Raw genomic sequence first — 27578 nt, 5'->3', positions numbered from 1 at the left:
TGTTCTGTCTAACTCTTTGAAGAATTGGATTGGTATTTTGATGGGGATTGCATTGAATCTGTAGATTGCTTTTGGTAAAATGGCCATTTTTACCATATTAATCCTGCCAATCCATGAGCATGGGAGATCTTTCCATCTTCTGAGGTCTTCTTCAATTTCTTTCCTCAGTGTCTTGAAGTTCTTATTGTACAGATCTTTTACTTGCTTGGTTAAAGTCACACCGAGGTACTTTATATTATTTGGGTCTATTATGAAGGGTGTCGTTTCCCTAATTTCTTTCTCGGCTTGTTTCTCTTTTGTATAGAGGAAGGCAACTGATTTATTTGAGTTAATTTTATACCCAGCCACTTTGCTGAAGTTGTTTATCAGCTTTAGTAGTTCTCTGGTGGAACTTTTGGGATCACTTAAATATACTATCATGTCATCTGCAAATAGTGATATTTTGACCTCTTCTTTTCCGGTCTGTATCCCTTTGATCTCCTTTTGTTGTCTGATTGCTCTGGCTAGAACTTCAAGAACTATATTGAATAAGTAGGGAGAGAGTGGGCAGCCTTGTCTAGTCCCTGATTTTAGTGGGATTGCTTCAAGTTTCTCTCCATTTAGTTTAATGTTAGCAACTGGTTTGCTGTATATGGCTTTTACTATGTTTAGGTATGGGCCTTGAATTCCTATTCTTTCCAGGACTTTTATCATGAAGGGGTGTTGAATTTTGTCAAATGCTTTCTCAGCATCTAATGAAATGATCATGTGGTTCTGTTCTTTCAGTTTGTTTATATAATGGATCACGTTGATGGTTTTCCGTATATTAAACCATCCCTGCATGCCTGGGATGAAGCCTACTTGATCATGGTGGATGATTGTTTTGATGTGCTCTTGAATTCGGTTTGCCAGAATTTTATTGAGTATTTTTGCGTCGATATTCATAAGGGAAATTGGTCTGAAGTTCTCTTTCTTTGTTGTGTCTTTGTGTGGTTTAGGTATAAGAGTAATTGTGGCTTCGTAGAAGGAATTCGGTAGGGCTCCATCTGTTTCAATTTTGTGGAATAGTTTGGATAATATTGGTATGAGGTCTTCTATGAAGGTTTGATAGAATTCTGCACTAAACCCGTCTGGACCTGGGCTCTTTTTGGTTGGGAGACCTTTAATGACTGCTTCTATTTCCTTAGGAGTTATGGGGTTGTTTAACTGGTTTATCTGTTCCTGATTTAACTTCGATACCTGGTATCTGTCTAGGAAATTGTCCATTTCCTGAAGATTTTCAAATTTTGTTGAATATAGGTTTTTATAGTAAGATCTGATGATTTTTTGAATTTCCTCCGAATCTGTAGTTATGTCTCCCTTTTCATTTCTGATTTTGTTAATTTGGACACACTCTCTGTGTCCTCTCGTTAGTCTGGCTAAGGGTTTATCTATCTTGTTGATTTTCTCAAAGAACCAACTTTTGGTTCTGTTGATTCTTTCTATGGTCCTTTTTGTTTCTACTTGGTTGATTTCAGCTCTGAGTTTGATTATTTCCTGCCTTCTACTCCTCCTGGGTGTATTTGCTTCTTTTTGTTCTAGAGCTTTTAGGTGTGCTGTCAAGCTGCTGACATATGCTCTTTCCTGTTTCTTTCTGCAAGCACTCAGCGCTATGAGTTTTCCTCTTAGCACAGCTTTCATTGTGTCCCATAAGTTTGAGTATGTTGTATCTTCATTTTCATTAAATTCTAAAAAGTTTTTAATTTCTTTCTTTATTTCTTCCTTGACCAGGTTATCATTGAGTAGAGCATTATTCAATTTCCACGTATATGTGGGCATTCTTCCCTTATTGTTATTGAAGACCAGTTTTAGGCCGTGGTGGTCCGATAGCACGCATGGGATTATTTCTATCTTTCTGTACCTGTTGAGGCCCGTTTTTTGACCAATTATATGGTCAATTTTGGAGAAAGTACCATGAGGAGCTGAGAAGAAGGTATATCCTTTTGCTTTAGGATAGAATGTTCTATAAATATCCGTTAAGTCCATTTGGCTCATGACTTCTCTTAGTCTGTCTACATCACTGTTTAATTTCTGTTTCCATGATCTGTCCATTGATGAGAGTGGGGTGTTGAAATCTCCCACTATTATTGTGTGAGGTGCAATGTGTGTTTTGAGCTTTAGTAAGGTTTCTTTTACGTATGTAGGTGCCCTTTTATTTGGGGCATAGATATTTAGGATTGAGAGTTCATCTTGGTTGATTTTTCCTTTGATGAATATGAAGTGTCCTTCCTTATCTTTTTTGATGACTTTTAGTTGGAAATTGATTTTATTTGATATTAGAATGGCTACTCCAGCTTGCTTCTTCTGACCATTTGCTTGGAAAGTTGTTTTCCAGCCTTTCACTCTGAGGTAGTGTCTGTCTTTGTCTCTGAGGTGTGTTTCCTGTAGGCAGCAGAATGCAGGGTCCTCGTTGCGTATCCAGTTTGTTAATCTATGTCTTTTAATTGGGGAGTTGAGGCCATTGATATTGAGAGATATTAAGGAATAGTGATTATTGCTTCCCGTTATATTCATATTTGATGTGAGGTTATGTTCGTGTGCTTTCATTCTCTTTGTTTTGTTGCCAAGACGATTAGTTTCTTGCTTCTTCTAGGGTATAGCTTGCCTCCTTATGTTGGGCTTTACCATTTATTATCCTTTGTAGTGCTGGATTTGTAGAAAGATATTGTGTAAATTTGGTTTTGTCATGGAATATCTTGGTTTCTCCATCAATGTTAATTGAGAGTTTTGCTGGATACAGTAATCTGGGCTGGCATTTGTGTTCTCTTAGGGTCTGTATAACATCAGTCCAGGATCTTCTGGCCTTCATAGTTTCTGGCGAGAAGTCTGGTGTGATTCTGATAGGTCTCCCTTTATATGTTACTTGACCTTTTTCCCTTACTGCTTTTAATATTCTTTCTTTATTTTGTGCGTTTGGTGTTTTGACAATTATGTGACGGGAGGTGTTTCTTTTCTGGTCCAATCTATTTGGAGTTCTGTAGGCTTCCTGTATGTCTATGGGTATCTCTTTTTTTAGGTTAGGGAAGTTTTCTTCTATGATTTTGTTGAAGATATTTACTGGTCCTTTGAGCTGGGAGTCTTCACTCTCTTCTATACCTATTATCCTTAGGTTTGATCTTCTCATTGAGTCCTGGATTTCCTGTATGTTTTGGACCAGTAGCTTTTTCTGCTTTACATTATCTTTGACAGTTGAGTCAATGATTTCTATGGAATCTTCTGCTCCTGAGATTCTCTCTTCCATCTCTTGTATTCTGTTGGTGAAGCTTGTATCTACAGCTCCTTGTCTCTTCTTTTGGTTTTCTATATCCAGGGTTGTTTCCATGTGTTCTTTCTTGATTGCTTCTATTTCCATTTTTAATTCCTTCAACTGTTTGATTGTGTTTTCTTGGAATTCTTTCAGGGATTTTTGCGATTCCTCTCTGTAGGCTTTTACTTGTTTATTAATGTTTTCCTGTGCTTCCCTAAGTGTGTTCAGGTCTTTCCTGAAGTCCTCCAGCATCATGATCAGATATGATTTTGAAACTAGATCTTGCTTTTCTGGTGTGTTTGGATATTCCATGTTTGTTTTGGTGGGAGAATTGGGCTCCGATGATGCCATGTAGTCTTGGTTTCTGTTGCTTGGGTTCCTGCGCTTGCCTCTCGCCATCAGATTATCTCTAGTGTTACTTTGTTCTGCTATTTCTGACAGTGGCTAGACTGTCCTATAAGCCTGTGTGTCAGGAGTGCTGTAGACCTGTTTTCCTCTCTTTCAGTCAGTTATGGGGACAGAGTGTTCTGCTTTCGGGCGTGTAGTTTTTCCTCTCTACAGGTCTTCATCTGTTCCTGTGGGCCTGTGTCTTGAGTTCACCAGGCAGCTTTCTTGCAGCAGAAAATTTGGTCTTACCTGTGGTCCCGAGGCTCAGGTTTGCTCGTGGGGTGCTGTCCAGGGGCTCTCTGCAGCGGCAGCAACCAGGAAGTCCTGTGCCGCCCCTTCCGGGAGCTTCAGTGCACCAGGGTTCCAGATGGTCTTTGGCTTTTTCCTCTGGCGTCCGAGATGTGTGTGCAGGGAGCAGTCTCTTCTGGTTTCCCAGGCTTGTCTGCCTCTCTGAAGGTTTAGCTCTCCCTCCTACGGGATTTGGGTGCAGAGAACTGTTTATCCGGTCTGTTTCCTTCAGGGTCCGGCGGTGTCTCTGGCAGGGGTCCTGCCGCTCCTGGGCCCTCCCCCACGGGAGCCCAGAGGCCTTATACAGTTTCCTCTTGGCCAGGGATGTGGGCAGGGGTGAGCAGTGTTGGTGGTCTCTTCCGCTCTGCAGCCTCAGGAGTGCCCACCTGACCAGGCGGTTGGGTCTCTCTCTCACCGGGTCTTGGAGCAGAGAGCTGCTGCGGGCCGGGATCCGCGGGTGTGGGACTTCCGGTAAACACAGAACGTGCCCGGTTCTAGAGAAATTCTGCTTCCGTGTGTCCCAAGCTCACCAGGCAGCTTTCTTGCAGCAGAAAATTTGGTCTTACCTGTGGTCCCGATGCTCAAGTTCGCTCGTGGGGTGCTGCCCAGGGGCTCTCTGCAGCGGCAGCAACCAGGAAGACCTGTGCCACCCATTCGGGGAGCTTCAGTGCACCAGGGTTCCAGATGGTCTTTGGCTTTTTCCTCTGGCGTCCGAGATGTGTGTGCAGGGAGCAGTCTCTTCTGGTTTCCCAGGCTTGTCTGCCTCTCTGAAGGTTTAGCTCTCCCTCCCATGGGATTTGGGTGCAGAGAACTGTTTATCCGGTCTGTTTCCTTCAGGGTCCGGCGGTGTCTCTGGCAGGGGTCCTGCCGCTCCTTGCATGTTCATTTCTTGATAACAGCAATAACGCCTGACACTTACTGACTAATGCTGTGAAATTATAAATTTTTTATTTACAAAAAGTATCTTGCAATATTGATATATAAAATGCTACTCTAAACTAAGGAGAAGATTCATTCAGTAAAAAAAGAGGATCTAAGTTTGGATTTCCACATCTGTGTGATACTAAGGAGGCTAGTACTGGTCTGTAAACTTAGTGAGAGGGAACCAAAGTCAGGAAGCTTTCTGGCGTTTCTTGCCAGCCAACAAGCTCCCAGTGAGAAACCTTACTTCAAAAGAAATGAATAAATAAAGTAAAGTAAAGTAAAGTAAAATAAAACAAAGAAGGGGATTTCTCAGTCTATAACATGTCACTCAAAATTTTACCTTTACAAACATAGTTTTTTTTTTTTTTTGGTTCTTTTTTTTTTTTTTCGGAGCTGGGGATCGAACCCAGGGCCTTGCGCTTCCTAGGCAAGCGCTCTACCACTGAGCTAAATCCCCAACCCCGCAAACATAGTTTTATATACTGTATATTCTCTCACACTATAATGAGCTGCTTTCTGATCTCTACATATATACTGTGGTGTGAGTATCCCTCTCATACACTAACACAAACATACACACACAGCACATACACAAAAATTTTGTTTAAAAATGAAGGAACAGGAAATGGAAAGAGATAAGGATAACATATATGTGTACGACCTAACATTATGAACAATCCTTTGTATGATTAAGGGAGATCAGGTCAGCACCAGTCTCTATTAGGACTCAGTCTCAAAAAGAGGTGGACAGATAATGAAAAATATGACATTGACCACTAGCCTTGATGCATACCTTTATTCCTTTATTGCATAGATCTATGTACATATACCTACATACACTCCACAGAGACTCTCTCTCTCTCTCTCTCTCTCTCTCACACACACACACACACACACACACACACACACTCAGAAAGAGAGAAAGACAGAGACAGAGACAGAGAAAAAAACAGAGTCAGACAGAGAAACAAAAAGAAAGAGAGAGAGAGAGAGAGAGAGAAGCTTTTATTTTTATCAATCTAGGTGCACTTAATTAATTCCTACTGACCTCAACTCTATTGCAAGTAAAACAGTTTGAGAAATATAATAACACCATTTGTTTCTGGATTAATTTGCAGTGTATAATATTAAGAACACCCAGAATATAAGAAGTACAGAACATTTACCAGCTATCGTGTAAAAGAGAAAGAAATGGGTATATAATTTCAAGTGGTTTTCAAACCATTCCAAAGTTAATTAAAACCCTCACTCAAATGTTCTATGACATAAAATTACAATACTTTCAGATTTTCCTTTGATAATTTTCAAAATGAACCATAAAGAAAACCTTTTTGAACTAATTTTCTCTTGGCACATAGCATAGAAAAAATATTAGTCTAATTTCGTAATTTAAATGTTCATAGAGAGGCATGAATGAAGAATGTACTTTCACAGATACTGTCCTTTTTGCCTTAGAGTCTTTGTAGTGGACAATGGAAAATCTCCAAAGAAATGAAATTATGTATTGCTACCATAATTCTCTCTGCCATATTTGGGTTTTGAAAGGGGATCATTTCTCTGCATTCTTTCCTATTAATGACATCTGTATTCATACCTCATCATACCTGGGATATGAACATGGCTGCTGTGATAATATGAATCTATAAGAATGACCTCAAGTATTTAACTTAAGATTAGTTGTGAGTTAAAGGCTTATTTATAAAGCACTCATTTCACAGATTACAAACCAAATCCTTAATCTAATTCAGAATTCAAACCATCTTTTTTTATTAGATATATTTCCTTACTTACATTTCAAATGTTATTCCCCTTCCCAGTTTCCTGTCCATAATTCCCCATTCCCAACCCTCCCCTTCCCCCATACTGGTATTCCTCCTATACATCCCCCTTATTGACCTCCCATATACCCCTGCACTGGGGGTGAAACCTTGGCAGGACCAAGGGTTTCCTTTTCCCCTGGTGCCCCAACATGGCTATTCTCTGCTACATATGCAGTTGGAGCTCTGGGTCAGTCCATGTATAGTCTTTCAGTGGTGGTTTAGTCTCTGGAAGCTCTGGTAGGTTGGCATTGTTGCTTTTATGGTGTTGCAAGCCCCTTTAACTCTTTCAATACTTCCTCTAATTCCCCCCAAGGAGGTCCTAGTCTCAGTTCGGTGGTTTGGTGCTACCATTGACCTCTGTATTGAACATGGTATGGATGTGTCTCTCAAGAGAGATCTCTATCTGGTCCCTTTCAGCAAGCATTTTCTAGCTTCATATATATATATATATATATATATATATATATATATATATATATATATACCATAGCAATTATTGGTGAATAAAATACATTTTGATCAACTCTAGTGATGCTATTTAAAAAGAAATTAGGTAGTATAGCCACTACTTATATTATTTTGTTGAGTAACAATGTATAAGGGTATATGAAACTAAGACCCATAACGTACTCTGAAGGCCCCAAACTAAAGGATCTATCAACTAATCATTTACAGATAAGTATCACCTGTCTATGCTGCTTTCTTGTATAGTTTAATATGCTGTAGACATTATTTATTTGCACCTCTGATTGCTTTCAGTGATTTTTTTAAAAAAATTCTGATAATGCATACATCTTTCTCCTTTGATTACTTCTATTAAGTTGGCTTATTTGTATTTTATTCTGTATAATGCTCAGGCAGATGATCTTGTATTCTTCATTTTATTTAACACATTTCATTGTGAGAATATAAAAATATTTGTGATGATTATATATCCAATAATTGATCAAATTTATTCATTATCATCAGTAAAGACTGTAAATGTTTTTTGCTTATATTTGTCTATGCGACTCAATGTGAATGATAGAATGTTGTTTTCTATTTCTGTGAAGAATATTTTGGGATTTTTGAGTAGTCAGGCTTTTTGGTAGAATAGTCGATTTTGCAATATTATTTCACCCAACCCATAACATGCGCAGTGTTTCCATGTTCTAGTATCTTCCGAATCTCTTTCTTCGCATATTATAGGTCCACAATGTAGAGTTCTTCGCTCTCCCTGATTATTTTCTTTCTTAGAGAATTTATCTTGATTTTTATATTATTTTAACCATAAAAAATTAGAATTCCTTTCTCAGCATGCTTATCATTGAGATAAAGAAAGGTTACTTTATTTTTTTGCTACTTTATTGGCTATTTCTAGAAGTTTTCTGGTGAAATTTTTGAAGAGTCTTAGGCATTATGTCATATAATCTATGTCTTTTTCTCTTATTTCTCTAATTCAGTTTTTGTCTTATTGTTCAGACTATAACTTCCTGTGATATATCCTGATTTCAGTGGGATTGTTTTGAGTTTTTGTGGTATGTGGGGTGATATTGACTGTGATGCAATCCTATATAGCCTTTATTAGGTTGAGGTATGTAGTCTTCCTCCAGTAGTCTTTTATGCACAGCTTTCATCATAATGTTATGCTGGATTTTGTTAAAGGCTACTTCTACATGTGGATATCAGAGTGGTTGTCATATTTCTTACTCAATCTCTTTCAAATTAAGCAGTGTTTCTCACTGAACCCCGTGACTTCTGATTGTGCTAATCTAGCTTGCTAGTTTGCCGTGGGGAACCAGCATGTTTTTCTTATAAGGTCTGGAGCCTATTCAAAGAATCTTACCTTTTTCTCATTTTAGCAGATCCACCATTGTTTCAAAGTGTAGAGAACAAGAGATTGTACTGTGCCCATCACAAGTAACTTATTTGCAACCATTTTAAAAACAGAATCCCATGTTGCCCATTACTATTTAGTACCCCCTATTTATGGCATGGGAAATATAGGAAAAAAAATTAAGCTGCCCAAACAGGCTAGCATCTTTATAATGGTAATGGCAATGCCAGAGGAAATGTTTTATGCCTAGATTAAAAGCAACAAGTGGGCAATAGCTGCTAAGAGAACAAAATTCCTCCAGGAATGAGTTCCTGCATATGTTCTTTAATCCCAAGTTTCCACTCCTGAACTGATGTACAAAGTAGTGATGACAAGCATATTCACTAGTCTTACTCCACCTGGGACTGTGTGTGTCCATATATGACCGTGTCTGTGTGTATTTGTGTGTGTGTGTTTGTGTGTGTGTGTGTGTGTGTGTGTGTGTGTAATAATAATAATTAAAAAGAGACCATTACTTTGGGAGAAAGAGATGACTTAGAGAAATTAAAGGGTCAAGGAGGGGTAAGAAAGATATAGATACAATGCTCATGTACAAAACTTAAAAGATTACTTACTGTTATATTCATCTCTATGAAATAAAACACCAATAACCCTATCTTCCTTCTCTCTGTGTTTTTTCCAGAAAGGCTTTTCTAGCCAGGTACTTCTGATCTAAATGATTTTAAAAGGCTCTTCTGACGCAGAAAACTTCAGAATACTCATGTTTTCAAGAATAATTAAAACTATTTTCCAGACATTTGTGTTGTACTTAGAGTCCTGGTTGAGTGATCTAAACAATCAAACACTTATTTATGTTGGGTGTCTGATCTTAACATTTCCTTCCAGAGCTGCTGCAAGCAAATCACTTAACCTTGAGTTTCGAGTTTTCATCTGTAAAATTGTGATAAAACATTTTTTCTATCCCTCAGCAAAATGCAGATTTCTGAAAGTAACTGTGAGAAAGTACCCTGAATGTGAATATGGATCCAGAAACGGCAAAGAATGGGCTTATATTTTTCCTTCTTTTAACATTAATTTTCCTTGCTCTAATTAATTTATGAAGTTCTGTGGTTTCTGTACTCAAAATCGAGAAATTGGGAAATATTCTTTATTAATCATCTTGAAAATTTTTAGCAGCCACACATGCCACTTTCAGATGAGTGAAGACCATATTTTAAATAATCTTTGTACTGGGATCCTATAAAGATCAGCTTAAAATATATTATTATTGTCTCTAATAGGCCATATGTAAAATATGTCTTAGTTTGGAAATTTTAAATCTACCAAGTGGGTAAATATGCTGAGATAAGCAATACCTCTAAAATCTTCACTGAGGAAGACATATAATAGGAAGTATGTATCCTAGGGTTTCATCTGATTAGGGCAATCTTTCATTCCTTCTAAAGGTCTGGGAAGAGAAGTCTCCTCCCAATGCTCACACATTCTAATCAATGATGTTTTGTCTGTTCGAGAATGAAAGAACAACACAGTGAACCTCTGAGTAAGCAAATCAATTAGTGCGATGGACAATAAAAATCAAAAACAGCAAGGCTCAGACCTGGGAAGAATGATCAAATGAACTTCTGACATTATGGGAAGAATTTCACCATGGAGAAGTTTTCTGAGATGAAGAGTTATATACATCTGCATAGATAAAGAGAGGAATGCAGGAGTCACATGCATGCTAAGAGTTTAAGGTCTGGTGTTGTTTATCAAAATGAAATAGCATCAGTTTGTGGAGTGAACCCACAACCTCAGAATGATGATATATTCAGATCACTCTTGTTTTTTTTTTAATTATTTTTTTTTAATTTTTGTATGAGTGTTTGCCTGAGTGTATGTATATGTAAATGCTAGAAGAGAAAATAAAAAATTCTAGAACTGACAATAGATTTTGAACTGTTATGTGTATGTTTGTAATTTAACCTGAGTCCTGTGGAAGATTAATAAATGTCTTTAATCACTGAGATATCATTCTAGCTCTCATTACTTCTGTAATCAATGAAATTCATTTATACACATATAAAACCAAACTGGTGAGTAGCAGGAGGAAGACACATGAGGAATTAAGAAACTTCAGTACTACCCAGGTCATGGTTTTTCTTTTCTCGGTGAAGAGCATATAATTATATGAGAAACATTCACCCAAAGTCATGATGAATGCTAATGAGAAGGCTCTGTAGTTCTATATGCTTCCCATCTTCATGAGGACCTGAGTTTCCTTCACGGAACTAATATCAGGAGGCTAAGAAATGACTGTAATTCCAACTACATGGAATCTAACATACTCTTTTGCCTCTACAAGTATCATTACCCGTGTTACACAGAGAGGGACATAAAAACAGAGAAACATATCCATAAAAATATTTTTATTGGATTATGTTTATTTACTTTTCAAATGTTATTCCCTTTCCTGGTTTCCCGTGCTCAAGCCCCCTATCCCTTCCCTCACCTCCTTCTTCAATAAGGGTGTTCCCCCTGCCCAAACATCCCCTTCCCGCTTCCCAGCCCTGACATTCCCATATACTGGAGGATCCAACCTTGGCAAGACCAAGGGCTTCCCTTCCCATTGGTGCTCAATAAGACCATCCTCTGCTACATTTGTTGCTGGAATCAGGGTTCTGACCATGTATACCTAGAGTAGGTAGTGGTTTAATCCCTGGAGTATATGGATGGTTGTACTGTTGTTCTTATGGGGTTGCAAGACACTACAGCTGCCTCAATTCTTTCACTAACTCCTCCAATGGGGACCCCGTTCTCAGTTCAATGGTTTGCTGCTAGCATTTGGCTCTGTATTTGTCATGATCTGGGTGAGCCTCCCAGAAGATGGTTATATCAGGCTCCTGTAAGCATGTACTTATTGGCAACATCAATATTGTCTACTTTTGATGACTGTATGTATGCATGTATGTATACATGGGCTGTATGTCCAGATGTGGCAGGCTATGAAAGACCATCCCTTCAGTCTCTGCTCCAAAATTTGTCTCCATATATCCTCCTATGAATATTTTTGCTTCCCCTTTTAAGAAAGACTGAAGCACCTGCAGTGTTTCTTCTTGAGCTTCATGTGCTCTGTGGATTGTATCTTGGGTAATTCAAGCATTGGGGCAAATATACACTTATCAGTGAGTGCATACCATGTATGTTTTTCTGTGATTGGGTTACCACACTCAGAATGATATACTCTAGTTCCATCCATTAGACTATGAATTTCATAAAGTTTTGCTAGCTCAGTAGTACTCCAATATGTAGATGTACCACATTTTCTGTATCCATTCCATGTGGAAGGGCATGTGGGTTCTTTCCAGCTTCTGGCTATTATAAATAAGGCTGCTATGAACATAGTGGAGCATGTGTGTTCGTTGTATGTTGGAGCATAATTTGGGTATATGCCCAGGAGTGGAATATTTAGGTCCTCAGGTAGTACAATGTCCAAATTTTTTTGAAGAACCTCCAGACTGATATCCAGAGTGGTTGTACCAACTTGCAATCTCACCAACAGTACAGGAGCGTTCTTATTCTCAACATCCTTTCCAGCATCTGTTGTCACCTGAGTTTTTAATCTTAGCCATTTTAACTGGTGTGAGGTGGAATCTCAGGGTTGTTTTTATTTGCATTTCGTGATGACTAATAATTTTGAAAATGTCTCTACGTAATTCTCAGCCATTAGATATTCCCCAGCTGAGAATTATTTAACTCTGTATCCCATTTTTAATAGGGATTTTATTTGTCTGTCTGGAGTCTAACTTGTTGAGTTCTTTGCATATATTGGGTATTAAAACTCTATGGGATGTAGGACTGGTAAAGATCTTTTCCCAATCCATTGGTTGCCATCTTCTCCTAAGACAGTGATCTTTTCCTTACAGAAGCTTTGTATTGTTATGCTGTCCCATTTGTTGATTCTTGACTTTAGATCATAAGCCATTGGTATTTTGTTCTGGATAGTTTCCCCAGTGCCCATGGTTCCAAGGTTCTTCCCAAATTTTTCTTCTATTAGTTTGAGTGTATCTGGATTTATGTGGACATACTTGATCCAATTGAACTTTTTAAAAGGTTATAAAAATTAATTGACTTTCATTCTTCTACATGCTGACCTCCAGTTGAAGCAGCACTATTTGTTAAAAATGCTTTCTTTTTTCCACCGGATGGCTTTAGCATCTTTGTCAAGGACCAAGTGATCACAGGTGTGTTGGTTCATTTCGGGGTCTTCAGTTCTATTCCATTGATCTACCTGCCTGTCTCTGTATCAATACAACATAGTTTTTAGTCACAATCGATCTGCAATACATCTTGGGGTCAGGGATGGTGATTCCATCAGAAGTTCTTGTGTTGATGAGAATAATTTTCACTATCCTGTTTTTTTTTTTTTGTTTTGTTTGTTTGGTTGGTTTGTTGGTTTTATTGTTATTGTTGTTATTTCAAAGGAATTTACAATTGCTATTTCTAAATCTATGAAGAACTGAGTTAGAAATTTGATAGTATATCTGTAGATTGCTTTTAGCAAAATAGCCATTTTTACTATATTAATCCTGCTAATACATGAGCAAGCTAGGTCCTTCCATCTTCTGAGATTTTCTTGAATTTCTTTCTTCAGAGTATTGATGTTCTTAGTATACAGATATTTCCTTTTTTTGATTAGAGTCACACCAAGGAATTTTATTTTATTTGGGACTATTGTAAAGTGTGTAATTTCCCTAATTTCTTTCTCAACCTGTTGCTTCTTTGACTAGAGGAAGGCTACTCATGTGTGTGAGTTAATTTTATACCCAGCCACTTTGCTGAAGTTGTTTATCAGGCTTAGTAGTTTTCTGGTGAAACTCTTGGGGTCACTTTTGTATACTATCATATCATCTGAAATTAGTGATATTTTGACTTCTTCCTTTTCAATTTGTATCCATTTTATCTCCTTTTCTGTCTGATTGTTATGGCTAGGACCTCAAGTACTATATTGAATAAGTCGGGAGAGAGTGCACAGCATTGTCTAGTCCTTGATTTTAGAGGAACAGTTTCAAGGTTCTCTCCATTTAGTATGACATTAGCTACTGGTTTGTTGTACATGATTTCTATTTACTTTAGGTGTGGCCTTGAATTCCTAACATTCCAAAACTTTTAAAATGAAGGTGTTTTGAATTTTGTGAAATGCTTTCTCAGCATCTTATGAGATGAGCATGTGCCCCCCCCCACATTTGAGTTTGTTTACCTAGTGGATTACATAGATGGATTTCCATATATTTAACAATCCCTGCATCTCTGGGATGAAGCCTGCTTGATCATGAAGGATCATCGTTTTGATGCGGTTTTGGATTCGGTTTGCAAGAATTTTATTGAGTTTTTTGTGTGTATGTCAATATTTATCAGGGAAATTTGTCTGAAATTCACTTTCTTTTTTGGGTCTTTGTGTGATTTAGGTATAAACAAAAAAGTTGCTTCATAGAAGGAGTTTGGTGGTGTCCCTTTTGTTTCTTTTTTATGAAATAGTTTGGACAGTATTGGTATTAGATGTTCTGTGAAGGTCTGATAGAATTCTGTACTAAACCCATCTATTCCTGGGCTATTTTTGCTTGGAAGACTTTTAATAACTGATCCTATTTCTTTAGGAGATATGGGACTGTTAAAATGGTTTATCTCATGCTGATTTTAGTTTGGTACCTTGTATAAGTCTAGAAAATGGTCCATTTCATCCAGACTTTCCAGGTTTGTTGAATAAGGGCTTTTATAGTTGGATCTGATTATTTTTAAAAATTTCCTCAGATTCTTTTGTTATTTCTCCCTTTTCATTTCTGATTTTGTTAGTTTGGATATACTCTCTGTGCCTGCTGGTTTGGGTGGGTAAGAGTTTATATGGATTGTTGATTTTCTCAAAGAAACAGATCCTGGTTTTGATAATTCTTTGTATAGTTCTTTTTGTTTCAACATGCTTGATTTCAGTCCTGAGTTTGATTATTTCCTGACATCTACTCCTCTTGGATGGATATGCTTTTTTTTGTTATAGAGCTTTTAGGTGTGCTGTCAAGCTGCTAATGTATGCTCTCTCCAGTTTTGTTTTTTCTTTTTTGGAGGCACCAGGAGGTATGAGTTCTCCTCTTAGCACTGCTTTCACTGTGTCCCATAAATTTGGTTATGTTGTACCTTCATTTTCATTAATTTATCTTAAGTCTTTAATTTCTTTCTTTAGTTCTTCTTGACCAATTTTCATAGAGCAAAGCATTGCTCAACCTTATTGAAGACAAGGCTTAGTCCTTGGTGATCTGATAGGATGAATGAGATTCTGTCAGTCTTCTATTATCTGTTGAGGCCTGTTTTGTGACCAACTATATATCAGTTCTGAAGAAGCTATCATGAGGTGCTGATAATATTGTATGTTATTTTGTTTTAGGGTGAAATGGTCTATAAATATTTATTAAATCCAATTGATTCATAACTTCTGCTAGTTTCTACATGTCTCTGTTTATTTTCTCTTTTCATTATCTGTCCATTGATAAAAGTGGGTGTTAAAATCTCCCACTTTTATTGTCTGTGGTACAGTGTATGCTTTGAGCTATACTAAGGTTTTTTTTTTTTTTTTTTTTTTTTTTTTATGAATGTAGGTGCTCTTTCATTTGGAGCATATATATTCAGGATTGAGAGTTCCTCTTGTGTGGTTTTCCTTTAATGAATATGAAGTGTCCTTCCTTATCTTTTTGATAACTTTTGGTCAAAATTCAATTTTATTCTATATTAAATTTGCTACTCCAGTTTGTTTCCTGAGACCATTTGCTTGGAAAATTGTTTTCCAATCTTTTACTCTGAGGCACTGTCTCTCTTTTTCTGAGGCATGTTGGCTGTATACAGCAATATTCTGGGTCCTCTTTATGTATCCAGTTTGTTAGTCTTTTTTTTTTTAATTGGGGAATAGAGTCTATTGATCTTAAGAGATATTAAGGAATAGTGATTGTTGTTTCCTGTAATTTTTGTTCTTAGAGTAGTATGTGGAAGGAAATAACTTGAAGCAGGAGCAATATATGTGAAATGTTTCTTTGAACAATTGAAATAAATGTTTGAGTTGTTGGAAATGTGCATACTCAGACTTCATCATTGTATATTTTGTGATACACTAAAGTGATGAATTTTATCCTTTATGTAGATACAAATATATTGTGTATATGCAATATGTAATGTGTAAAATGTTATGTATAAACATCAATTAAAAGAGAAAAAGATATGATAATGAAGCAAGTATGCTGATAATATATAGTGGCACTACTTATTAAGTCAAAGGTTTTACATCTAAAAATCACAGCAGTCTCTTTTGTGTAATTGCAGTGTGTGACCAATTCAGTGTTTCAGACCTGATGCAGGATCACGGTTGATAGGCCCATGAGGTTTACATACATATTTCACTCTTTCTATGCATCAAACAATCTGCATGTACTTGTGTATATGTGCAAATATATAGATTTGAATACATAAACTTGCATACTTAGGAATGATTTTAAGTAATATCTCAAGTCAAAACGTAGCATAATAATACTTATTTCAGGAGAATAAAAACTTCCTTCCAAGTAAACCTTAATAGTTGCAAAGATTTTCCAAAGAGTATTTACAGAGAATTCTTATATTTTCATGACAAATAATATCTTTGTTTTAACTGACAAAAATTTAACTCTTTTGTAGAGAATATAGATTTGTGGCCACTGTAATAACTGCCCCTGCCCCTTATGAGAACAAGTTAGAAGAGTCAGACTTTGTGCAGCACTGCTTTAATCCCAGGACTCGTAAAATATAAGCAGATAGATCTGTGAGTGCAAGGCAAGCCTGGTGTACATTGTAAGTTCTAGAATAACTTCACCGTAAAAATCCTATTAATCATCATACTAATATTGATGATAATAATAATCGTAATAGTAACTATAATGAATATTTTTAACTAAATTAAGAGAATGAGCAGAATATTGTATTATATCTGTAGGGGCTCAGAAAAGCCTTTTTTCCTATTGGGATGACATTTGATTAAAAATACACATTTCAAAGGAATATACTAGTAGAATGAATCAGAGAGAAGTAAACCTAATCACTGTTGCTCTAAGCAAATAACAGTACCCTAATCACTATAGTGGCTGCAGTGTGAATTTCTCACTAACAGCCCAATATTCTGAATTCCCAAATGAGAAACTTACAAGTGGCTATATATTTGAATATACCCTAAGCAGTTCAAAACTCCCCATATTTAGCACACTCTTCCTTCTGATATTCTTCCTGATATTTCTGCTTTCCCAGAGTTGAGGTTCTAAATATTCCTTTCCCTTTCAGTCCCCTGGCCTATATATCCTAAAGTCCCACTTGTTTCTCTCTGCACAGCCATTACCCACCAGCAACTTTATTTACCAGTCAAAGCAAACTGGAAACAGAGACACTCAGCTCCTAACAAGCACATTCTCCAAGCAATTTTGATTAACAAAATAAAAGCATTAATCGAAATTCACAACATTTCCCCTTTCATGTATTAAAAAGGCCTTTTCTCTCAGATTTACATGGAATATTGTCCTAACAGTAATATAAACTATAAGTTATGATAAAGCGTAAAAATATCCAGGCCATCAATTTTGTCAATTTAGGTACATTACTCTAAATCTTATCCTATTTAAAGAGTTTACAATTCTATACCTGAATTAAGTTTGATTTTAACTTGCACTACCATCTGAAAACCATTCTTCTAAATCTATAGCATTATTCTCAATGATGAGCACCATAAGCTGGATTATGTGACTAAAAATAGTCCTCAACCTTGTCAGAGATCTGAGAATAAATTAAATATTACTTGAATATTTGGAAGGACAAAACGTAGCTTTCAAACTTAAACAATTTGAGGAGAGAGCTGACTACATGGAGAGTCCCCTATTCCTCAAAATATTGGACCATCTGTCTTCAGCTTTCTGGCCAGAAACCATCTGAGAGACCATAAGTAAAGCAGGAATTATGAAGCTTAATCTCACTCAGTTTTGGTAGAGCTAAGCTGTTGACTATTGCACATCTTGTGTCATTTCCTTGACAGTATTTTTTGGCTGCAGATGAATTAGAACAATACTTTCTCAGTAGCTACATTGCCACAAATCGAGCAACTCTCTATGAAGGTTGTGATGCTCAATATTTTCTCTTAACTGAGAAGGAGTTAATGAAAGGAGCAGATAGTCTTTTAATCAAAAAACTGATATTAAATGATTATAATTGTCATATTCTGTGAATTTCTGATGCTTTAGATGACTACATAAAGTGTATCTGAACTCTTAAACCTTGACAACTTTAGCTATTTCTGTTTGAATAACAGTGAAAAAACCACCTCATTATAATTAAATTGGAACCTAATATAATTATGAGATAACTATCTGGACCTTAACTTGCATTGCTTCATCATGCTAAAGAGTTTCTAATTGCAGCTATTATTAAGACTGTATTCTTAAATTAATACATTAAGCCTTGTATTCTTAAATGAGTTGATTAGGCATGATGGCTACTTAAAAGAAACAATATTATTTTCTTATTTTGCCTCAAAATACTAATGTATGCCAATGAAATCTTTAAATCATTAAAATGGTGATATATTGACTTCCTCCTCCTCAATTTCTATCCCTTTGATATCCTTTTGTTATCTGGCTAGAAGTTCAAGTATTGTAGTGAATAGATGGCTGGAGACTGGGCAGCCTTGTCTAGTCCCTGATTTTAGTGGGATTGCTTCATCTCTCCAATTGGTTTTCTGCATATTGCTTTTATTATGTTTACATACGGATGCTCAAAATACCACATATGCACCTTTATATTTTAATATGCCTTAAGCAACTCAATGACTGGCTCAAACTCAAACCTCTACGAGGCTAACATACTTTGCCCTCTGATAGTTCTGAATTATTACTTACGTTCTGTCCTGGCAACCCTGGTTTAAGGCCTGCAGCGGTCCAGGGACACAATCATCAACTCTTACATGTGATTGTATCTCTTTGCTGCACTTGGTCAGGCCTGTTCTTTCTGGCATAGAGATACCAAATGCCCCTTCCACTTCCAGTCCCCTTGCCTGCTAATCCAAAAGTCCCATCTCTGATTCCCTACCCAGCTATTGCCCACTGGCAACTTCATTTACCAGTCAAAGCCAACTGGGTGCTGGGATCCTCAGCATCTTTCATGTGGATTCTTCTGCAATTTTGGGAACATAATTAACATAATACAAGTGTTAGGTCAAATGTACAACAAATCATGACACATATTCATCATAAAATGATGTAAGCTTTTGTGTAATGGAGAACTGAGATGATGTACTGTTAAAGCACTTGCTTCTTAGAAACCATTTAATTTTCCCCAAGAAAAGGAAATAGAAGACTGAAATGCTCCATAAATTATAAAGGATATGTTCTCTTTTGTGATGTTCATGGTGTGAGATGTTTATGCCAGGTGTTTCCTGTGAGGAAAGAGTAATAATCATTTCAATGGTAAGACCTCTGTGGTCACAGGCCTCCAGACATCTTTTCAAGTTCATATAATTAATAAGAAGTGGAATCAAAGTTGCAAGTAAGGTCAGTTTTCTGTTAGGCAACTGTACTTTTGACTTGGAATTGCAAGTTACCATATAGCTTAAGTGTAATGCATCCAGCTGTTATGGAAATGACTGTAGTTTAAATAATATTTCCTCATTTACCATCAAGGTTGTTATAATGGCTTACACTTGATGAGAAAAATAAACAGCAATGCTAACATTTAAGTGTATTGCTACATAATAAAGTACATTTTCTCTATTTTTTTATTATTCTAATCACTCATGTAAAGTTATTTTGTCCTCTAAGAAAATGTATCCCTATAGTGTTCCTTGTTCTATTTTATGCAAAAAAATTTAATTTCATTGCATCTTGAACATAAATTCTAAGCGTTCAGTATAATTCCTTGTGATTAAAAAATTATATACTTAAATTCTCATCTATTACTAACTTGTACTATCAAATGTTTTACTGTAATATAATTAGATTGTAAAACTACTTTTTTCTTAAAACATTTTTACATTCCATTATATAGATTATCACTGATATTTGCATTTTATACCTAATGGAAAAAGTCTCAATCTAATTTGTGGGGAGCAGGTGTGGTAGCAGTCCCAAGATGGTGCCCAGGACTGCAGCTAAGTCTAATGACTAGCACCTGACTTCCTCACACACCTGAAACTAATCATGTCCATTGTGAGAGCTGTGTAGGCGAACCATGACGCAAGAACCTATGAACTGAGATTACGCAGACTGACTGATGAGGTGGAGTTGATGGAGGATATAAGGAAGTGTGTTCGGGGGTGGAAAAGGGAGGAGAAAAAAGAAAAGATTCCTGCTTGCATGCTGTAAGGTTCCTGAATAAACTGCTTTGAGAAAAACGCTGTGTCCTTGCTCTTTTAAGCGGGTCAGAAACAGAAGCGACACTAATTTAGTTGGTTGTCCATCAGTGTGCATGTATGTGCATGTATCTGTGTGTGTGTGTGTGTATGTGTGTGTGTGTGTGTGTGTATGTGTGTATGCATACACATGTGTATATGTGTTATACATAAGTATGCCCAGGATTCTTAGAGGTGAGATTAGGACATGGAATGACTACTCTATTACCCTTAAATATATTCTCTTAAGACAGGATTTCTACTTGAGCCTAGAGCTCAGAAAGAAGCCAGAAATCTCCAATAATCCTCTGACATCCAGAGCACCGATTATAGGCAAAGGCCTAGGCAAAAATGACATGTGTCATAGGTGTGTGTGTGTGTGTGTGTGTGTGTGTGTGTGTGTGTGCGTGCGTGCGTGTGTGTGTGTGTGTGTGTGTGTGTGTTTGGGGGGTTCATATTGAGGATTTATTGGAAATTATCTCCTCATTTTTGCAAGAGTTTTTACACACTGAGACATATTTCCAGGCCCAATATATCAATCTGAAAATAAATATTTTCCCTTAAAAATCTATCAATAAAATATATTAGGTGTTGATCAGCAGAATTTCTGTGAAGAGACTGGTCCTTCAGATCCGTACCCCAAAGCTCCTGGTGTAATTGGGGGTTTCCAGAGCACCACCACACAAACTCTGAGAAGTGAAGATAGCCAGTGTCAATATCATGGCAAAATTTAACCAAAGCAGTACTTGAACCACTTGTTCCTTCCAATGCCATCCCATATTTGCTTTAAATTATATGAAATATTGTTAGTGAAATCTAACAAAATGTCATACAACACATAGAAACAATGAAGTTTTAATGAGTTAAGAAATAATTAGCTAGTTGGCAATCCTGAATGAATGGATGAATGGAACTGGAATGTGAGGCATCTGGACTATTGAGGAGATTGTGTGTTATAGAGGTATGAGAAGGTTATTCTGTCTAGCATTACCGTTGGAACTCTGAATGTGATCATTATCTATATCCAAAGTTTTCTACTCACCCTTACCCCTGTGTGATCTCAAGTAGCTATTTTTATGACTTATCAGGATTAATGAAAAAAACCTATTTTTTAACACAGGCAGATGATGACTTTTTCCTAATGATGTATGACCAAACAGTGAATGGACAAACCCTCTCTCAATAGATATGTTATAATTGAACTAAAATTTTGAGCAAGAAAAACCTGAAGTAAGATTTCTAGTTTCTTTCATCTCAAAGTGAGTGTGTCATTGAAGAAGTGCCACAGGCAATCTGTCTTTGTTGTTGGATCTCTTAACAGTTACTTACTATTTGAGTCCTCTCTTTGCACGGAGAGAAGTAAGAACAGGTTCATTTCTGCTTTTAACAAAGAAATGTTCACATAAAAATGACATAAGAGTATAAGAAGAGGATAATTCTTAGTGGTGTAAAATATGTCCTTGAAAAATAATTTAGATTGGCTTATTTTATGATTGGGACTGTTTTGCATATATATATATATATATATATATATATATATATATATATATATATCACATGCAGTATGACTAATGTGGAAGTCAGAAGATGGTGCTGTACACCCTGGAATTGGAGTAACAAATGGTTTCAAGCTGCTGTTAGCTTGTAGGAACAAAAACTCAGATCTTTGTAAGAAGAAATGCTCTTAAACAATATTTAGTCACTCCAGACATCACCGATTTATTTTCTAAGTTTCACTTTCAACAGTTTAAAATTCTCTAGCCAGTCTTTCCTAACACTGCCTAGAACAGATATGATACAACCCCCCAAGATCCCAACACTTGTGATGTAGAGGTAAGGGTATCAGAAATTCTGTACTATTTGGTTATATAGGGAGTTCAAAGCCACCATGAACTATATAAAACATTGTCTTAAAAAGTAAAATTCAACAACTGAAAGGCCATTCAGAACCTGACACACATGTGGCTCATATATATACAGCCACCAAAACTAAACAAGTTTGATGAAGCTAGAAAATGCATGAAGAAAGGGACCAGATATAGATACCTCCTAAGAGACACATTCAGAACATGTCCAATAGAGAAGTCAATGGTAGCAGCAAACCACAAAACTGAGAATAGGACCCCCTTTGGGGGAAATTAGAGGAAGTATTGACAGAGTTGAAGGAGCTTGCAACCCCATAAAAACAGTACCAACCAACCAGAGCTTCCAGGGACTAAACCACTACCAAAAGACTATACATGGACTGACCCAGGGCTCCAACTGCAAATGCAGCAGATAATAGCCTTGTTGGGGCATCAGGGGAAGGGGAAGCCCTTGGTCCTTCCAAGGTTGGACCCCTAGTGCAGGAGTATATGGAGGGGCAATAAGGAGGATCTTTAGGGTGAATACCCATATCGGGGAGGGGGAGGAGAGTGGAGGGAATAGGCGCTTATGGACAGGAAACCAGGAAGGGGAATAACCTTTGAAATGTAAGTAAAGAAATATATCTAATAATTTTCTTTAAAAAAGTAAAGTTTAGAGAATCATGTTATATTCAGCCTCACTATAATTTTTGGATAAGTAGAATGTATTAGTTATTCTAGATATGACAAAATGCCTGATACAAGACCTCCTAATAAATGAAGAGTTTATTTCACTTCAGAGTTCAAGTGAATATCTTCCTAAGAATGATGATCACAGAATAAGTTGCCTTCTGATAATACTGCGTCTGTACCTATGAATCAAAGAGGTGGGCATATAATCTAAAGGTACACAACTTATTCCTCCTTCCATTAGCAAGGCTTCACATCTTGAAGGATCTACAACTTTCCAAACAGCTCCACCAGCTGAAGAACAGTTTTCAAACACACGAGCCTGTGAGGATATTTCACACTCATAGTCCACTGTGAAAGCTAGAGATGTTAGAGAATATTTGAAAAGAAACATGAAAAACAGTATGTTACAAGTAAAGGATACTAAGAACATTCCCACATTACAATTTGCTTTTTTCAAAATCCCTCTGTCTAAATTATGTTAAAGGAAACTGCAGATCAAATGAATATATTATGCCAGTATTAGGGATGCTAAAGTGGGAACATGAAAACAAACATATTTGAGGTAACAAAATAGTTGAAGAATTAAAGCTAAATGCTAGAAAATATGATTACATGGATTTGATCTCTGAAAAATTACATTATAGAAAAAGAAATTTGAATCTACACATCATCTACATAATTCTACATCTGTGTCATTGCATGTGATTATGCGCACACACACAAAATTACATACATAATTAAAAAATAATAGATTTTTTTAAGAATAAGTAAATCAGACAGTCTGCAACAGCATATAAAATCTAGCAGCAACCTTAGACTGCCTGTGTGACAGAGATGTTTTTGTTCATTCTCTGAAGACCGTTGGATCATGAAAATTGTTGGCATTGGCATCAGGCAAATCAGCATCTCTTGGTGAATGTTTGATTAGACCATCCATGGAACCTGAATAGGGAAGAAATTTGTCTCCCTCACCTTTTCTTTTTGCCAACATTTTTGTGGAAAGCTTGTAAGTCATCATGCGTCAAGTGTAGGTGTAATAACAATTAGATATGTTTGTAGATAGCAGCTATCATATAATCATAAAACTTCTGATGAGAATTTTTGCCAAGTACAAATGGTAAATACTAAATATACCAATATTAATTATACATCAACACTACCTCATAACACAGAATTAATGTCTTCATTAAAACTGCAAGAATAAAGCTCTAATTCCATGACTATCTGACTTGTAGATAGAGATCTTTGGAATTAGTTGGGTGTTGGAGAATTTCAACCAAACACCTATTTGGAAATAACTTTGGCAATATCTTTAGTTTTCTGAGAAACTGAGATAAATAGAAAATAAACTATGTGCCTAGGATAAATAAAATGGTAGATCACTCGATAGAATACATGCCCTATGATAAATTCCCAGCATATTTTATGTCTTTTGATTCATACAATTAAATTAAATCATTGAGTCATTGAAAAATATCATGAACAAATTAACTAAGTAGTTTATTGTTGTTATTATTAGTATTAGTATTAGTATTATTTGCAGTTAAAGACTTTATCCTTCTTCCAGACCACATTTTAATTGTTCCATATCTCATACCTTCTCTCGACACTCCCACATTTAGCCAACTAGGCCTCCCCACTACCTGGGGATCCAAGTATCTCAAAGGTTAGGTTCATCTTTTCTGAATGAGTCCAGACCCAGCAGTCATCAGTTGTATATGTGTTGAGGGCACGTATCAGTGTATATATGCTTCTTGGTTAGGGGATCAGTGTCTAAGAGATTCCAGGAGTCAAGGCTAGTTGAGAGTGCTGGCCTTTTTATAGGTTCGCCCTGCTACTTAGCTACTTCTAACTTTCCTCTAATTTACCCACAGAGTTAATAAACTTTGGTCCATTGGTAGATGAAAATATCTCCACCTGACTCTTTCAGCTGCTTATTGGGCCTTTAGGGGAAACAGTCATAATAGACCCTTGCTTTTAAGCACACCAGAGCGTAAGAAATAGTGTCAGGCTTTAGGGCCTCCTCCTGAGCTGGATCTCAATTTGGGCCTGTCACAAGATACCTTTTTCTTGGGCTCTTCTCCATTTTTGTTCCTGCGATTCTTTCAGACAAGAACAATTATTGGTAAGAGTTTTGACTGTGGAATAACAACCCCATCCCCTCCACATGATGTCCTGTCTTTCTACTAGAGGTGGACTCTAAAAGTTCCCTCTCCTGAGTGTAGAGCATTGCATCTATGATCTCTCCCTTTGAGTCCTGATGTCTCTCATCTCCTAGTTCTCTGGTACATTCCAGAATCCCCCTTTCTTCCTATATCCTGAGGTGCCCTGTTTACATTTTTTTTTCTGCTGGTCCACAGGGCTTCAGTACTCCTTCCCCCACCTAATATGTGATCAGATTCTTCTCTTCCCTGCCCTGTACCTTTTCTCACACATGTTCCTCCTTCTCTGATTGATTTCTTCTCCTACCCAAGTTAGATTGATACACACTCAGTTTGGGCACTTCCAGTTGTTCACTCTCTTGAGTCATATGGATTGTATCCTGGGTATTCTGTAATTTTTTGGCTAATATTCACTCATTAGTTAGTACATATCATTAATGTCTTTTTGGTTTGAGTTACCTTCTTCAGGATGATATGTTCTACTTCTATTAATTTGCCTGCAAAACTCATGATGTACTCATTCTTAATAGGTGACTAGTATTCCATTGTGTAAATGAAACACATTTCCTGTATCTATTCTACTATTGTGGGATATCAGGGTATTTTCTAGCTTCTGAGTCTCACAAATAAGGCTTCTATGAACATAGTGGAATGTGTGACACTGTAGCATAGGTGAATCTTGAAGTATATGTTCATGAGTTGTACAGCTGGGACTTAAGGTAGATCTATTTATCACTTTCTTAGGAAACTCCAGATTGATTTCCAGAGTGGTTGAACAAGTTTGCAATCCCACAAGCAATGGGGGAGTGTTTCTCTTTCTCCAGATCCTAGCCACCCTGTGCTGTCACTTAAGGTTTTGATTTCATTACATTCCGATTGGTGAAAGGTGGATTGTCAGGGTCATTTCTATTAGCATTTCCCTAATCACTAAGGACTTTGACCAATTCCACTTTGAAAAAGTGCTTCTCAGACATTTGAGATTCCTGTTTTGAATTCTCCTTTTAGTTCTTCACCACATTTTTTGATTGAGTTGTTTGGATTCTTGGTTTTTAGCGTCTTAAGTTTTTTTTTAAATGTATTTCAGGTATTAGCCCTCTATTGGATTTGGGGTTAGGGAAGTTTTTTTTCCCCCAATCTGTAGGTTGCTTATTTGTCATAATGGCTATGTCCTTTGTCTTACAGAAGCTTTCCAGTTTCATGAAGTCCCATATATCAATTCTTGATCTTAGAGCCTGAGCCATTAGAGTCCTTTTTAGGAAACTTTCCCCTTAAGATTAGAGGATCATTTCCATTTTCTATACTACTAGTTTCAGTGTATTTGGTTTTACATTGAGTTTTTTGATCCACTTGGGCTTGAGCTTTGTGCAAGATGATAAATATGGATCTATTTTAATTTTTCTACGTTACAATCTGCCAGTTAGACCAGAAACAATTATCAAAGAGAATTTCTTTTATTCCGTTATATACTTTTGGCTTCGGTGTCAAAGATCAAGTATCTGTAAGTGTGTGGTTTTTATTTCTACAATTTCAATTTTATTCAGTTGATCAACATGCCTGTCTCCGTAAAAATGCCATGCACTTTTCGTCACTATTGCTCTGGAGTATAGCTTGAGGACAAGGATGGTGATTCTCCAAGAATTTCTTTTGTTATTAAGAAATGTTTCCAATATTCTGTGTTTTTCATATTTCAGATGGATTTGAGAATTGTTTTATCCATGTCTTTGAATAATTGTGTTATGATTTTGATGGGGTTTGCATCAAATCTATAGACAGATTTCATCAAGATGGCCATTTTTCCTATATTAATCCTCCCAATCCATGAGCACAGGAGATCTTTCCATCTTCTAAAATCTTCCATTTTTTTTTCTTTAAAGCCTTGATATTCAGATTTTTCACTTCCTTGGTTAGAGTCATACCAAAGCATTTTATATTATTTGGGACTATTGTTAAGGTATCATTTCCCTGATTTCTTTCTCAGTCTAATTATCATTTGAAGAAAAAAAGTTACTGATTTATTTGAGTGAATTTTATATCCAGCCACTTTGTTGTAGGTGGTAGTGAGCTGTAATATTTGGGGTTACTAATATATTCTCTCATATCATGGGCAAATAGTAAAACCCTTACTTCTTCTTTGACAATTTATATTCCCTTGATTTCCATTTCTTGACATATTGCTCTAGCTACAATCTTGCACACTATATTCAATAAATAAGGGAAGAGTGGGCTCCCTTGACTTGTGTCAAATTTAGTGGGATTGCTTCAAGTATTTCTCCATTTACTTTGATATTGGCTGATGGTTTGATTTCTATTGCTGTTATTATGTTTAGATACTGGTCTTGAACTCCTGATCTCTACAGTACTTTTAACATAAATGGATATTGTATTTCATCAAATTCTTTTTCAGCATCTAAGGAGAGGATCATATTTTGTTTGCTTGTTTGTTTTCCCTTCCAGTTTGTTTATATTGTTTGAGGGATTTCTGGTTGAACAAACCTTGCAATTCTGGGATGCAGCCTACTTGATCATGGTGAATGATAGTTTTGAAATGGTCTTGAATTCTGCTTGCAAAAAATTTATTGAGTATTACTGCATTAATATTCATAAGCGAAATTGCTCTGAAGTTCTCATTTTGGTTGGGTCTTTGTGAGGTTTAGGTATCAGAGTAACCCTGGCTTCATAGGTAGTGTTCTTTCTGTTTCTATTTTATGGAATTCTTTGAGGAATATTGGCGTTCTTCTTTGAAGGTCTGGAAGAATTCTGCACCAAATCCATCTGGCTATGTTCTTTTTTTTGGGGGGGGGTGGGATGGGAGGATTTTAATGACTTCTTTTATTTCCTTAGGGGATCTGATCCTGTTTAGATAGTTTACTGGTTCTTGATTTAACTTTGGTTTGTGGTATCTGTCCAGAAATCATCCATTTCATTTAAATTTTCCAGCTTTGTTGAATATAAGCTTTTGGTGT

This window comes from Rattus norvegicus, chromosome 13 (genome assembly GCF_036323735.1).
Source record: "Rattus norvegicus strain BN/NHsdMcwi chromosome 13, GRCr8, whole genome shotgun sequence".
Classification (NCBI taxonomy): domain Eukaryota; kingdom Metazoa; phylum Chordata; class Mammalia; order Rodentia; family Muridae; genus Rattus; species Rattus norvegicus.
This window is presented reverse-complemented; position numbering follows the sequence as displayed.